Here is a 16,424-nt window from a genome sequence, read left to right as displayed (position 1 = left end):
CTTTCACTGTGTCCCAGTGGAAAGTGCGTGCACACTCCGAGTACGTGGAGTAAGGTTGGCCTGCCCTCCCATAGGAATGCACGAGAAATGTCTGTGTCCCTGGTAGTTCCTGATGCGTGGGGTGTGCAGGCTCGAGTTTGGTATGTGCGGACTCGTATGATTGAATGGTGCGCAATGATGTGTGCGGCGTGAATGTGTCTAGTGTGGAAGGGCCACTTCTAGACATGGGTGTGCGTGTGCAGTGAGTGTGCTGGCACGTGATTGGCTGGAGCTGGCTGGTGAGCCTGGCTCCAGGAGTCTGGGTGGGTCTGCCCGGTGGTGAGTGTGGAGATTAGCATGCTGATGTGAGGGGAGGGCTGCACCTGGTTCCTGAATAGGGTGGGCTTTCCCCACACAATGCTGGCTCCGCCCCTTGTGGTGCGTCTAATGACCCTAGCCCTGCCAGTGAATAGAGTGAGGGGCTGAGCACATCAAGAGTGCTCGCAAACCAGCTGCGACCGGTTTTCCCCCTCACCCTGAAGCCAGACAAAGGATTTATTAGTATAAAAAGGGTCTGTGTCCCCTTACAAATGTCTGTTCCTCATCTTGACTGGAGGTGGGGGCCTGCTGCTGCTGCTGGCGCCAGGAGAGACCGCCACTAGGACCACCTTCCTGCCTGGAGGGACCAGTGAGCTGGCCCTGGGCCCAGCCTTGCCCCCCCAATCCTGCTGTATTCCAAGGACTTTTTGCTGGATTTTGTGTTGCCCTATAGCGCCTGGAAGCGTTTGACTTTGGCCCCTAGCACTTGAGAGCACCTTATTTTTCACTAGCGCCTGGGAGCACTTGTATGTTCGCTAGTGCCGGGGAGCGCTTTATTTGCTAAGGCCGGGGCCCACCCGCCATTCCTTGCATGCTGTGCAGTGGAGCGGAGCAGCGCGGGTGCCCACTCCGCTCATTGCCGCACTTTCTTAGCCGGTGCCCACCCGGCATTTGCCCCACTGGATTGGTGTCCCGCGGCTTCCCACGCCGCACTCTGCTGCTTTCAAGCCGCTTCCAGGGACAGAGGTACGCCTCGAACAAAGGCGTCGCCCACCAGAAGCGTACACCAGGGTACGGCCCCAGTACGCCACGAACGTACGCCTGAGGCGTACAAAAACGCACCAGCCTTTGCTTTTCTCCCTTGCGAGACGTACCGCCTTGGTCCTTTGGCAGTACGCCTCGCACCTGCCTGCAGTGACCGGAGTACACGTCTCACTCGGGATGCGTGAGACTCGGTAAGCTCCTGTGCCGGTGATCCTACGAGGCGCAGAAGCGCTACGAGGCGTTCCAGCCTCAACGCACAGCGCACCCAAGTGCAAGAGAGTGCTCTCGAGCCCCCAGAGAGGGGGAGGCTCCACCCGCGGGCACCATCCTTCTCTAGAGCCACGGAGGCTCTCAGTGCCAGAAACCTATTTCGAGCCCCCAGGAGGGGGGCTCCATCGTAGCGGGAGATTTGTGAAAACAGAGCCACGAGGCTCAGAGGGCGAGGTGCGGTTCCGAGCCTACCAGAGTTCCGGGGGCATCCTTTCTCCGAGTCCCCAAGGGGGGCTTCCTACGATTTCAGCGCCACAGTTGTTTCCAGAGCCCCGAGAGGCTCATGGCGCCACAGTTGTTTCCAGAGCCCCGAGAGGCTCAAGGCGCCACAGTTGTTTCCAGAGCCCCAAGATGCTCAAGGCGCCACAGTTGTTTCCAGAGCCCCGAGAGGCTCAAGGCACCACAGTTGTTTCCAGAGCCCCGAGAGGCTCAGGGGGCACCTTTCTTCGGTGGTAGAGCAGCCCCGGAAGGCAGCGTGCCGCTTCCACCTTGCCCCACACTGTGTTAGAGCCACGAGGGCTCCAGGGGCATACTTTGTTCAGAGCCTGTGAGGCTCCAACGTTGGCCCCATCATTTTATCTACAGCTGCCCAGCACTTAGTGGGCAGCTGCCACGTTTAGGCCCCCCTGACTTTGGGACACAGGGCGTCATAGCCCCAGAGAGGCCAGTCGGCCTAGGGACAGTCACAGGTGGTGACTTATGTGAGTGCTGCGCAATTGTTCTTACACCGCTGAATGTTTTTAGGTATCATGTGTTTTCCTTCCCTGCACCTCTGAATGTGTTTTGATGCGTCATGTGCCTTGTTCTTACACCTCTGAATGTTGTGATGCATCATGTGTAATATGTTCATGCTTATACCCCTAAATGTATGGTGATACTTAGGTGGTTCTTCTTCCTAGTACAGGTGTTGCTAGTGAGGTCCTCCTGGTTCCCTGCGTGATATTTTCCTAAGGTGGTTAGGGTTGCGTAGGTGGTACTTACCGGTTACCAGTGGTTACTGGTTGTGTGCTTTATGTTATATTTTGTGCTACATTTCCTATTTGGTTCTAGAAGTGTCCTTTGTGCTAATTACTATTCCTACAAGTGCTAATTCTACCAAGTACTAAGTCTTAAAGTGCATGTTCCTGACAGTGATCCATGTGGCCCTGTCTTGTACATATCCCCTGTAAATTCTGCCCGTGCCTGTTGGCACATTGTAAAGTGTGTGTTTTTATCTAATGTGTTTTGGTGTAATACAAAGGCTATTTTTATACATAACCTTGAGTGGAGTTTCCTTTGTGGTGGGCCTTGGGTGTTGTTGCTGGGTGCGCGTGCAAACACTTAACTCACATTGCCTCCTAGTTTAGCCTTACTGCTCGTATCACGTTACCAAAGGGGTGAGAAGGGGTTATCTTGGTGTGCAACTCCCTTCCCCTGACGTGGAAGTGGTGGTCTCTGACTGACTTTGGCGCAAGCCCTGGCCAGCCAGGGATCCCATTTCTAACAGTAGACGTGGGCGTAAATTACTTATTCAGTTAATGGGGAAGTGACCCAGGACTACCATTATTGCCTGGATGACATTTGTGTTGCACATTTGTGCTTTTGACCACCTGCGTAGTGACAAATATTAAACTACTTTGGGTGCATACTCCACCTGTCTGTGTCTCTTTACTTACTTAAAAGTAGTTGCGTGTGATCTCTTCCTGTCTGTGTCTGCCATCTGTTGGTGTCGCAACTCCAGCTGTGTTGGGTTCAGGCAGTGCTTGTTCGTCATCATGGTCCTCATAATCCGATAATTCCACCTCGGCGCCCATCTTCATGGCAAGGTTGTGCAACATTGCACAGGTTGCAATCATCTGGCAGCTGGTGACTGGTGTATACTGGCGTGCCCCTCCACTTTTGTGGAGGCAGCGGAACCTGCTTTTCCACAGCCCAAAGGTGCGCTCCACAATGTTCCTTGTAGATTTGTGTGCCCTGTTGTATCTCCTCTGGCTGGGGGTTGAAGGATTGAGGTAGGGAGTAAGGATGAAAGACCCGACCCCATATGCACTATCCCCTATTTGTAAAAGAAAAATACATTACTCACATGCACACATACACATAGTTCTGAAATATGTATCAAGGGAGTGTCACACAGTGTTTTACCTAGCAGGTTTCCTTCGCCAAATTCCTCCGCTATCAGGAGTGTGTAGATCACACTGTTTTGAAAGATGTATGAGTCGTGGGTACTTCCAGGAAACTTGGCAACTATGTCCGTGATGATGTACTTTGCATCACAGATCACCTGTACATTTATGGTGTGGGTAGACTTCCTGTTCATATAAATGTACTCTGTGGCAGCAGGTGGGCATATTGGTATGTGGGTGCCATCAATACAGCCAATGACATTGGGGAAATGTGCCATTTGATAAAACTCTGTCTTGGTCCTGAGCAGTTCTGCGTGTGTTGCAGGGAAGCTGATGTAATAATGCATTCTCTGCATCGTGGCCTCTAGGAATTTCCTAAAAAAACGGGACAAGCAGCTCTGGGACACCCCACCTACCGCAGTACCACACTCTGGTAACTCCCAGAGGCAAGCAGGTGTAAGCTACACAGCACCTGCACATGGGGTGGGATGGCGTGCGCCCTTGGGGTTGGGTGCTCCAAAAGTGGGTGGAGGTCCCTGATCAGCTCCAGGATGGTTTGGGGGTGTAGCCTGTACCTTTGTAGGATCTCTGGCTCAGTCAGTTGGAATATTGTGATTCTCTGCCTGTAGACCTGCTCCTCCCTTCTCCAGACTCTCTCTCCTTCTGCCTGTAGCCGTAGCCGCCTCACAATCACGTAGAATGCCGCCATTCTGGTCAAACTGTTGCATTTTGGGCCCTTTTTTATAGCCTGCACCTGGTTACCACCTGATTTCAATCCGTGGTCAATACAGACTCTTAAATACCGAATTTCATGCAAATTCGGTATTTTAGAGGTTACTTACATCTCAATAGTAATTTTTACCATTTCTTATTTACCGAATCAGTAAATTTACTGATTCGCTAAATTTACCGAATCGCTAAATCGGACGTTTTTGTCTCCCCTACATCTCAAACACCAAATACCGGTCGAAAACGGCTGAAATTCGGAATTTTCGGCCATTACCGACCGGTATTTGGTTACCTACATCGGGCCCTAAGTCTACTATCTTTAATTTTGTGGATAGTGGTTCAAATCTCTTTTATATGTATTGTCTAACCCTGGACGGGTAACTCCACTCCGCCAGCGCAGTTTGCAGAGATTTGCCTACTCCACGCTCCATGTCGAACGCATAATAGGCAAGAAATCTGCCTCCGTGGCAGAGCGGAGTTAGCGGCTCCCTCCCAAATGCTGTAAGAGGATTAAAAAAGAGACACTTACCTGTGTTTCTGCTGCCTCCCCTGCCTGGCCGCTCTCCTTTCTGCTCTTCTTCTTGCGTCCCCCATTGAAATTAACTCGCAGGACTTCCAACGTGGTGGTTTTTTCAATGGAGAAGGATTCAGGAGGACATGAGATGGCGAGGAGCAGGGAGGAGAAGCGCGGCCAGGCATGGGAGGGGATTAATGGAAAGTCCTGCAATGTAGAGTAAAAGTCATTGGTTAATAATATATGTACCTCATGATTTGACCACTGAATTAGAGAGGTCTTCGCCCCAGTTTATCGCAAGAGCTCCTGCCAGACGGCTGCAGCATCTGTTCCTATGCTGAGAGCAGATCAGAGAGGAGCCGAGCTAGGCCCGCTGATGTGTGTTTTTCTTCCAAGGGAACCCTCTTTCTCAACTTAAGTCTGGCAGTCAGAGCTTCTCCATTGTGAACAGGTATGCAGTGTGCCAAGTCCCAAGAAACTCTAGAGGCAAGTTAGCTCTCCAAACTCTCATAGCGTAGCACATAGAAGTAGTCTTCCAGTTGCTAAGCGACTAGGAACATCCTACTCTTGTTAGAAATGTTCATATTATTCTTGCTGCTAGTAACATACATGAGTGCTGTTTGAATTATATTCTGTGTGGTTATTACTCATGTACTAAGCAACAGGATTAGACGGTTGAAACCAACACTTTTAAACATAGATGGTGTCTTTTCCTTGTACTTGTGAGTGCTATTCTAAAGAACAAATGTTGGGGTTGAATTACCACTGCATCCCTGACCCCTTCTCAGAACTGTTAGTAACCCAGAAAGCACGGCCACCACACCGGCACGTATGCCCAGTGGGGTTGTGTGGGGGTACAATAACTTGGAATTCTGTTTAAGCGATGGAGCACTGAACTTAGTCCTGGAACCTGTGGGTGGGAAAGCCAAAGCCTATTGAGCTAGGCCAGAGCCCTAGTTTATGCGATACAACAATATTGTATACATGATTATTGGGTTATCATAAGCAATATCTTCTATCTAAAAAAGATAGATAGACCAACACTTATCATATGTTTCACCTTGCTTCTCATTACACTGTCTCTTCAAGACCATAATAAATACACAAACAAAACATTTTATAGTCAAAATGTCTATTATAACTCAAAAAAGAACATGAAAACCATTCAAGATAACAAAACAATTGTAAATAAAAATGACATCGCAAATATATGGTATAAATTCACAATACATTTCCACAAGGTTATATTGCTCACTTACTTACTTTCTTTTAAACCTGTGCACATTTAATTTAATTATTTTCTTAGTAAAATATGACACTAAAAGTTGTCACAGGATTTGTCTCTGTTAAATATATAGCCATTCATATTTAATAAATCTCCATAAAGCAATTGACTTAAACAATAATATATATTTACCTGATCCCTAAATATCCACTAACTCTGTAGAGTTACATTTTGTTAATTTATCTCAGAAAACTAGCAGCCCGTCCGACGTTGTCCGGGAGCAATTAGGCTTCATGGCCCCTGCCCGCCCCAACGTTGTCCGTGGGACCCCCGGAGCCTTCCTCCATATATTGCAGTATTATACCTCTATGTTTATTTTGTACGCTTTTGTAGCAGCCCGTCCTGACGTTGTCCGGGAGCAATTAGGCTTCAGGGCCCCCGCCCGCCCCGACGTTGTCCGTGGGTCCCCCGGAGCCTTCCTCCATATATTGCAGTATTATACCTCTATGTTTACTTTGTACGCTTTTGTAACCTGCACACGTGCCTTTTTCCTCCTGTAATGCACCGTTTGGCTCACTTTTTTAATGCTCCGTTTGCTTCCTTTTGCTACCTGCACACGTCACTTTTTCCTCCTATACCTCTGTTTACTTTCTACCCTTTTTTAACCTGCACACGTAACTTTTTCCTCCTGTAATGCACTCTTTGGCTCACTTTTGTAATGCTCCGTTTGTTTCCTCTTGCTCACGATGTACGCTTTTGTAACATGCACACGTAACTTTTTCCTCCAGTAATGCACCGTTTGGCTCACTTTTGTAATGCTCCGTTTGCTTCCTCTTGCTCACGATTTTCATTTTTGCTTCATTTTTCCGCCGCTCACCGCTCCTAAATAAATAAATAAATAACCTACCTCATCCGTCGCTCTTTGCTCCTCCCCGCCTCCCCGCCACTCCTCACCGCCTGTCCGCCGCTCCTCACCGCCTGTCCGCCGCCCCTCACCGGTCCTCCTTGCGCTCCTGGACGCCGCTCCTACCCGCGCTCCTCACGTCGGGCACGCACGCCGCGGCCGGTGCTTCTTCCAAGGGACTACTTTTTTTGTGCTAAATCTTTTAAATAACGTATATTTATTAAGTTTATATAGCCTATGTCCATCTGCACACCCTGACGATTACAACGATGTATCAGGTGTGTGGATTGGCGCTGTGGTTCCCGAGTTTACCCGCCTCAAAGGTTCAAAGTTCTTCCTTTATAATAGTAGTATAGATAAAGAGAACTTTGGGTCTTAAAAATGAATTCCTACTCCTAACTTCTAGATAATTTTTTTTAACTGTGATAAAAGAGAAATTCTATACCTGTTTCTAATAGATTCATTTAATTGACAATATGTGTGCTGAATCAATGAGAGAGTCTCAATATTGTGTATCATTAAATATTGCATTAAGTTCTCAGCCTACCATTAGTGTAGATAAGTATACCTTTATTTAATGTACACATTTATTTTCAGGATAACGTCCTCAGTCTTCCAACGAACACAATATTTTTATCAAGTCTTTATTTCTGAACAACAAGGACAGCATTATGACTATACGTCATGTTAGTGGTGGAGTAATGCTTTCTCTAATATAATTGAGGCTTTTAGTTTCTGAAAAGACACTTAGGAGGGTATTATGTGGGTACATTAGAGAACCAGCATGACAGGAAGGAGGCCTGGAGGCAGCTGTAGTACTAAAGGTGCTGAAAAAGGCATCTGCGTTGAGAGAGTGGACTGATAGCAAATGAACCCTTGGACCAGTGGTATGAATGCCCCCCGAAGCAAAGTGTTTCTTAATAGGCATGTATTTCCTGTGCTTGACGCCTTAGCCTGGCTATCGCCCGTAGGGACTGTGCTTTCTGTGGATCTGCTCTCCTATGGTAAAGGGCCAAAGCAGTAACAACACAGTCAGTACGTGTCCATGCAAGAGCACGGAATCAGAGTAAAAAGGAAAGCACAGGATGGGAGCTATGACTGGCCACACGAAAAGGCCCGTTCAGCCTGGCCTGGAGAGCACACTGTTGTGCAAAGCATTGATTATCAACAAAGAGCTACTTGCACCGTCAACAGCCTGCCTGCTAAAAGGACTACTAATCCAAGGATATCTGTTTGTCTGCTGGTGGAGGAAGAGGGGCTGCATCATCTACACGCTATATAGCGCTGGACTACGATCCGAAGTGCTGGACGCCAAACCACTGCAGCTGCCTGGTAAAGGAACTATAAGTCCCAGAGTATTGGTATGTTTGCTGGTGGAGGGGCCGCATCTTCAACGCGCTATTTGGGTTTTCGCACCATGCTTAGCAATCACATACTTATGGCTAGAGTGGTCAACTGGATTGGATCTTCCCCCAAAGTATTGCCCTGTGATTGCACTGTTGTGAACTTAAGGATCCAAGTATTGTGGGCCATCTTCTGGCCCGACCAGCTTTTCCACCTCTGTGCGCTCTCAAATACTCCCCCACCAACTTAGTATGATAAACCCACTCCCAATGTATCCTCGTTTATTGCAGACACTGTATTTTCCACCACCTCCAGGCCTACAACACATCCCTTGTCTGCTTGTGCTGGGTTGCCTTTTGCTGATAGATTTGCTGCTTTGAAAGGTGTGTCTGGATGTGAATGACTACCAGATCAATGAGGGGCTAGGCATATGCTCAGTAGGGGACTCAGGAGGTTAGCTCAGTGGAGGGTGTTATTGCAGGTGAAACATTTTGTAGGATTACATCCGTAGATCTAGATATATTGACTGGTAGCAAATGTTCTCTATTGAAAATGAGCAGGTATATAACATGTAACCTACTAGGGGTGTGATAAACCTGATGTATCACGTTATATTGCAGCACTTTAAATCGCGTGTTTGGTGATATGGATTTCACTCCCTGATGTATTCTTCTCAATCTTTTGTCGAGAGGGGCGCCTCCAGAATCTCTTGCCATTTGTGCTGTACTGAGAGCTCAGCCAAAATGAGCGTCCTCCCTCCGAGCCCTGCATATTTGGGAGATCAGCCTCCTACCACCTGCCGTAGTCAACAGATTTTCTATGGAGTGGTAAGTCTGTGGGATCTCAGGAAAAGACGGCCAAATCCTGTATGCAAGCGCCTCTATTGCAGCGGGCCGAAGGAATTGTCCTGTTCCAAGCTGAAACATATCCGTGGTATCTGCAACGGTAATAAACCTGTCATTTGGCTATTAGTCTCCACTGCTAGCCCGCCATTTCTGTTTGGGCATCGATTGTTTAATACATTTAAAGGGATTCTCTGCCCAGATGCTCATTTTGGGAGCAAAGAGAGCTCTTTCACCACTATCCTGACTGCCCTTTCCCTGCCCCACACACCTACTTGCCCACTTAAGGTAGGGCTGCTGGGGCTCTCGCCCCATCATCAGTAACTCCAACAAGGGAACCCCAGTACAGGTAGCCCTTGGCAGGAGACTTTTCCAGTTTTCTTGACCATTCAACCAGTGGACCTTGTGCTGCAGTTGTGCAGCAAAATAGTAAAGCCCTCCCTTACGCCAGGGGTGCTTCAGAGTGGCCAAGATAACTCTTTGTCTCCCATTGACCCATAGTAATTCCATTATCAACCTGTCACGGTCCAGAAAGAACTTCCTGGGGATTTCAAAAAGGGTTCCTTGGAAAATATACAGGGAGCAGGTAGCAGTATCCTCTTTACCAATGCCAGCTTCCCCATCAAGGAGAGGTGAAGTGTATTCTAAAATGTTACTGTGGGCTTTAATCCATTTATCACTCTACCTATATTCGCTGCTTCAAACTCCCTAGCCCAATGTGTAACCCATATCCCCATGTATCTTACCATATCGGTCTCTCACTGGAGGTCCTGCTGCAGCAAGTCCTGCACCGGCCTTCCCGCCAGCCTCCCCAATGAGAAGAGTTTGGATTTAGTGTGATTCACATGTAGCCCGGTGAGTTCACCAAACTCAACCAGGACCGCCAACATGATATGGCCCTAATATGATGGACTGCACAAGTATAGCAAAGCATCATAGGCATTTAAAGAAACCTCTTGTGTGGTCCCCGATCCGTATCCCTGCAACACAGGCTGCAATCAGCAAGTCAAGGGCTCCATTGGCAAGACAAAGAGCAGGAGAGAAGGGGGCACACCTTTTGGGTCCCCCGACTCAGAGCAAAGCTCGTCAACACCATACGCCCCACCCGCACCCATCGTCGAGGAGGTACAATATAACAGCTGCACCCATTTAATGCAGGTCCCTCCAATGCCAGCCTTGTACAGCATCTCCCATAAAAATTCCCATGGCAGGAAATCAAATGCTTGCTCAATGCCCAGCAGTGTGAGCGCAAACTGGTCATCCTGTAGGAACGGTGAGTGCGTCACCAACAATAGTATCCAAAATTTAGAAAAGGGTATTCCTGCGTGGGATGAACCCGCATTGATCTTCTGCAATCAATTGAGGCAGGTGCTCTAATAATCCCGGGGTTAAAATTTACTGAAAATTTTCTACATTGAGCATAGACAAAGGGCAGTAAAAGGTCACCACTGTACTATCCCTGTCAGGCTTGGGGAGCCTAACTATAAGCACCTCCCTCATGGAAGTTGGGAGTATCCCCTTTCCATAGGCTTCGTTCTAAACCTCCAGTAGCCAATCGGTGTAGGGAGGTGGAATCTGACTACATGGTTACCCCTACATGTTTCCTGGTGTGTTGCTTGTTTTCGACTAGTCTGACTAGAATCCTGCTATTCAGGACCCCAGTCTATCTGCTTTCTCCCTAAATTGGTTGTTTAATGTACTTAGCTACACTCCAGATTGGATACTGGGGTACGCTTATAAGTCCCTAGTATATGGTACACTATGCACCAAGGGCATAGGTACCCCAGAGGCCTCCCAGGGGCTGAAACGTGTATTGTGCCACCCCTGAGAGGCCATTCAAAATGACACACCAGGTCTGCTGCTGCAGCCTGCGTAAGGTGGTGCTTGCACCCCTTACTTCAGATATAGGTTCACTATATTTGTTCTAATTCACTGCATATATAAACCTATCAGTCACCCCTATAGTAGGACTTATCAATTCTGAAGGCAGGGTGCTGGGTTTTATGTGCGAGGGTGCTCCTGCATGATTTAGGCCCCTCTGCAGCCTTCGGAATCCATTCTCTGGGGTTGTCTGTGATGCAGCCAAACCATATATACTTAAGTGCATTATAACCCACGGTAAATGCTAACTTTAAAATGGCTGCTGAGAAACATGTCCTGATTGGTGTCAAACACCTTGGAATTTTGTCTTAAGTTTGTCTTAAAACAAACTTAAGACAGACTTAAGACAAAATCCTAACTTCTGTGAATACCAAAAGTAGTAAGTTCATTCTGTGAATGCCAAAAGTAGTAAGTGCATTCTGTGAATACCAAAATAGTAGTAAGTTTAGGATTGAGTCTTAAGTTCATTCTGTGAATCGGGCCCTGTGTCTATTGAAGTCGTGGTTCTTATACAATTTTTTTAGGATATTGTTCGGTCTCCCCCTGGAGCCCACTGTGTATTGTGCTACTTACAACTGTTCCTTTGATTAAATATTGTAGGCTATATGTTTTAATCTCGTGTCGAGATTAGTTGAGAGTGTTTTAGTAATAAATACATATTTTTACATATATACTGTGTGGTTCTCCTTTCATTTAATCATTCAGGAGGTTATCAATTGGTAAAACAAGCTGCTTTGCATTCCTTCAAGATTAAGCCTGAAGGCCGCTCTCCATAGCTACCACTAGGATAGATTTCATAAAGGTTATCTTTAACTTAGTCACCATAAGGGTCGTTTAGACTGGTGCAAGGTGCCCACTTTAATTAGTGGAGAGCATATACCAAGCCAACTTCTTACAATCTGCTATTCCCCCACCCTACTTTAATAAAATTCATCTGGCAAGCCGTCCCCTCCTGGAACCATGGCTGTCTTAAAAGTCCTTATTGCTGCCATAATTTCTTTCTAAGTGATGGGGACAACCAAACTGTCCCTCCCCTCCCGGGATAAAGTGATCATTTGTATATTGGCTAAGTAATTAACCCTTGCCCGAGTGCCGCCATCCAGAAGTGCTCTATACACCCTCTATAGATGCGATGCAAATGCTTCTCTGAAGCCCTGCTGTGCATTCACCATGCGCCACTGAGGGTTGCGTACTCCCAGTATGGGCGAGCAGAGAGTTTTGCATCGAATGAGAGTGGAAAGCATCCTACTGGCTTTTTCCCCTTCCACGTAGAGACACTGTCTATAATTGGAGCGTACAAATATATCCAACCTGTCCCAAGTGTCTAGCAGCTGCTGTTTAGACTCCTTCCATTCAGGCAGTCGAAGGGGTCGCTCAACACCTCATGTCCCAGGATTTCAAGGTGCCGCTCAAGCTCATCCAAGGACCAGGTTAGTTTTTTCTTGATATCATTTGTGACCTTCATACATTCACCATGCAGCACCACCTTCATTGCTTCCCATTCCAAGCTCTTGTGGTCACGCTACCCCAGTTTTCAACAAAATAGCGATCAATGACTTCTGACACCACTCCCGCAAACAACTGGTCTGACCGCGCGACCACACTCATCCCCCATAACAGCACCCAAGTTGCCTCCTTATTCATTCAGAACGAGACCAGCATTGGTGAATCGTCCGACAGATAGTGTGACAAATAGGAAGCATTTTCCACACACTAGAGCAAAGCTCCTGATAGCAAACAGAGGTCAATATGGTTGTGTGTCCTGGCAGTAGGTACATAGCAATAGTACGTTCTGGTCTGTGGGTAGTGCACCCTCCATACATCATGCAGTGCCTGTCCCCCCATCAATTCCCGAAGAGCACTAGTCATACCCGGCTTTGTGTATACCTTTGGGGGGAGACGATCTCTCTCGCCATTAGAACACAATGAAGGTCGCCAGCCAGAATTATTGCTGGATCCATATGCTCAATGGCCTCACTCAATACAGCCCCCCAAAAATCGGAATGATAAATGTTGGGAGCATATACATTCACCAATCAACCACCTTGAGCATCCAGTATCCCAGATACTAACACATAGCGACCCTCGGGATCTATTTTCACCTACTTTCCACAAAAGGAGCACTAGGCGTGAATCAAAGTCCATCTCGCATAGCTTGAGTGTGATGTTGAAAAGATTTGTCTCAGCCACCGGCATTCCAGGTAGGGAATACCAGTTCCCAATGTGTGGGTCTCCTGAAGGAAGGCCACGGAGACCAATTATCGAAGGAGATAGGAGTAGACCCTAAGACGTTTGCTTTGTTGGCCCAGTCCACGGACATTCCAGGTCACAAATTTCCATCCAGTCATATGGAGCTAAAACCTGTTGCACCAATGTCGCACCACACTCACCTCGCCCACCCCCTCGAAAAATACAGTGTGACGTATATGTATAGGTTTTATTGCAGAGCCGGACTCCCTCAATCCCCCAAGCAAACACTTGAGCCCATAACAACCAGTAACTCCCCCCACGCAGAGGCTTTGAGTCCAAACTTTGATAGCCTATCCCACCATGGATAAAACGCATGCCCCACCCCCTATATAGGCAACCGTGTCAATTGAGTAACACGCTTAGAGCAAAGGACCAAGCATCCCACCATGCCGGCGAGGTCGGAGGCTCCCACCCTGCCCCATAGGACCGTGGCTGACTGTGACCTCCTGCTAGCACATTTACAATGTTCCCGACATTGGCTTGTGGCATATTGCGAAAAAGAAAATCAAAACAACACCACACCCCTAACCATAGAATGGCAGGAGCATTTTCCAAACCAGTGCACTCCAGCTCAGGTATGAATGCTGTGGAGATACTGGGAAAGATTAGCAACAACACATATGCTCAATCAACTGGAGAATCCATGTGCATGCACGTGCACAATGCCCACGCCATCATCCCCGCTCCTGATCTGAGGCATCCCTCCAGCAATCTCTGACGTCTCTGTGTGAAGTGAAGGATTCATGGGTGTCATGCACACAGTTCGAGTCAGGTAATACCAAAATTCACCAAGTACAACGGACGCCAGAGCGTGGCAGGGAGTCCGCGAGTGCCTTTGAGTTCTAGGTTTCCGATGTTTGGCGCCATTTCCAGCTCTAATGCGGTGGGGGGGGGGTCCTCTCAGGGCTGTTCCCTTAGTGAATCCAGTCAGTCATTGGCCTCGCCGGAGTGACAAAGAAATACACTTTCCCCTCATGTTGCACCCTGAGTTCCATAGAAAACATGAAACTTCAGCGGAGACCCTTGTCGCATACCCGTTTATATTTGACATAAAGTCTCTGCAAAGGTCTTACACCTTGTGAGTGTAATCGAAAAATACCATTATGTTCAGGCCTTCAAATCAGGGAGCTCCGTGGACCCGAACATGTTGCAGGATCCTGTCTCTATCTCTAAAATTGAACAAGCGCGATTTAATGGTACGCTGTGGTGCACCCGGCTTGGATGGCTTAGCCAGTGCTCAACAAGTCTGTTTAATTGTGAAGAATTTAGAAAGTCTTTTGGGCCTCATGGTGTTCGTGATAACACTTATTCTCTCTCGGGGAACCCCACAAAGTGAAGGCTGTTCCTCCTGGAGCACCATTCTGTATCTTCAAGGCTATCATCCATTCAAGGTGATAAAGTCTGTAGCTCAGACACGGTCTTTTTCTTGGTAGCCACTTCAGTTTGCAGCAACTGTATATTACCCTCTGCTTCGAAGACCCTCTCTGACATTTTGCGGAAATCCACGGGCAGCAAACCTAATTCAAGCTCTACCATATCGATTTTTGAGAGGGTGATCACTCTGAAATCCCTGATCTCTGCCACTGTGAGTGCTCCCTGCTCTCCCGAGGGGGCGGCTTTGAATGACAACCGGCAGGGGCTGGGCATAATTATCAATTTTGTTAGTTTGGATTGGCTTTGATGGTTTGTCCTTGGCCATGTAGGCTTCCTAGGGCGATGGCCCAGTGCAAATTTTACCACCAATCAATGAAATCATTCTCAAGGGACCCTATTCAGTCTCCCTGGGTCAGGCACCTCAGAGGCAAGAGAAACAGTAACTTAGGTGACTATGGGGCACCGTTAGAGCCCCTCCTCATGGCCTAGGAGCATCACCATGGGGACTCACCCAATACCATCCAATCATGTGGTCCCTGCGCCCTCTGCTGAGCAGATGTGCGTGTCAATATTATCCCACAATCCAGGGCTATAGCTCACTTTGTCCCAGGCAGGCCCCAGACAGCATGTCTCCTGTCCCTCAGGCCTCCGTGATGATGCTGCTCGCACCTCCCGAACAACTCGTGGCCAGCCCACAGCGGCCCTGCTCTCCAGCCCTGCCAGTTCACACTACCTCGTGATCCAGGACCTTGCAGAGACAACCTGGGGCTCATCCATCAAGTGGCCCGTCGAGCTCTGGACGTCAGGACCGGCTGTCGCCCTACTCCTTCCTCTTGTGGTCCCACAGTTTCTTTACTCCACTAACTTGTGGGGCTGATCTGGGGGTCCTTGCGAATAGTGTCGTTGGCAGTTATGGATATTGGAGTATTTTTTGAGTGCCCAGGGAGCTCTAGGGAAACACTTCTAGGCAGCCGTCTTTGGGCTTCGGAATATGCTACTGGACGTAACTGTTTATCAGCGCTAATTTGGATTACTATGCTTCATTATTCCCATTTTGCCTTGAAAAAGTTTGAATACAGACGAAACACGTGCCGGCTAAATCGTGTGCTGGGAAACCTTAAACAATTAATAAAAAGAAAAGGACTCATCAATTGTTGACGTTTCTGGACTAATTTGAATGCTCAACATATAACTTCTCGAATTTAACTGCCCACGTCTGCTTAAGAATATATTGGTTTGCATTCTATGTTTAATATTTTTCCAATATTGTTTTTGGATTGGTATACATAGTAATGGGTGTGCTGTACTAGCTTCTTTTTTTTGTGTATTGACATGCATGTTATTTCCTAACGTGCTGATAACACCTTTAGGTAGTTGGTGTACGAGGCTATTTTAGCACCCCGCTGTAATTACAGCAACAAAATTATAGACGCTCAGTGTTTTCAGTGACAGACACGTTGTCCTTATTGATGTGCGGTTCTTTCCCTCATAGGGAACACTGCTACCTACCTGTTCTTCTCTTATAGGCCTCCATCTTGCACGGCCACGCCCTCTCTGGCTGATCAATTTGATGGGGAATTATGCAAGAAAATTGTGCTACTGCCCACTTGTGTATTCTGGCTGCTCTTGTCACTCAATCTTACTTCTGGGCAGCATAAAGGAAGTGCATCCGTCCGGATGAAGCGAAGGGCCAAAGCGAAAGTAAGTTTCCCTGGATTTCAAAAGTCCTGAGTTTCAAGTACTGTACATGGTTGGTTCACACAGTTTGGAGCTGTTTATTATTCATTCAATAATGACTTTTCTTGTTCCACTTATAAGATTTTTCCCCCTTCTTTAGGATAATTAATCACTCATGACAAGGCAAAAACTGGAATATTCTGCTTTGTGGATATTTTAATGCTAAACGTAATCTTCCAACAAACGA

The 16,424-nt window shown here is 47.5% G+C and overlaps 1 long non-coding RNA gene across 1 annotated transcript in view; it reads right to left on the bottom strand.

The window, feature by feature from the left end:
* LOC144806252 (uncharacterized) overlaps positions 1-16,424 on the bottom strand; it is a 153,343-nt gene that overhangs the window by 27,183 nt on the left and 109,736 nt on the right. The gene's annotated exons all lie outside the window — the stretch shown is intronic.

Source organism: Lissotriton helveticus (assembly GCF_964261635.1).
Source record: "Lissotriton helveticus chromosome 1_1 unlocalized genomic scaffold, aLisHel1.1 SUPER_1_unloc_57, whole genome shotgun sequence".
In the NCBI taxonomy this organism is placed as follows: domain Eukaryota; kingdom Metazoa; phylum Chordata; class Amphibia; order Caudata; family Salamandridae; genus Lissotriton; species Lissotriton helveticus.
Note: the sequence above shows the minus strand (reverse complement) of the source record. Positions and strands in the feature narration are given on the sequence as shown.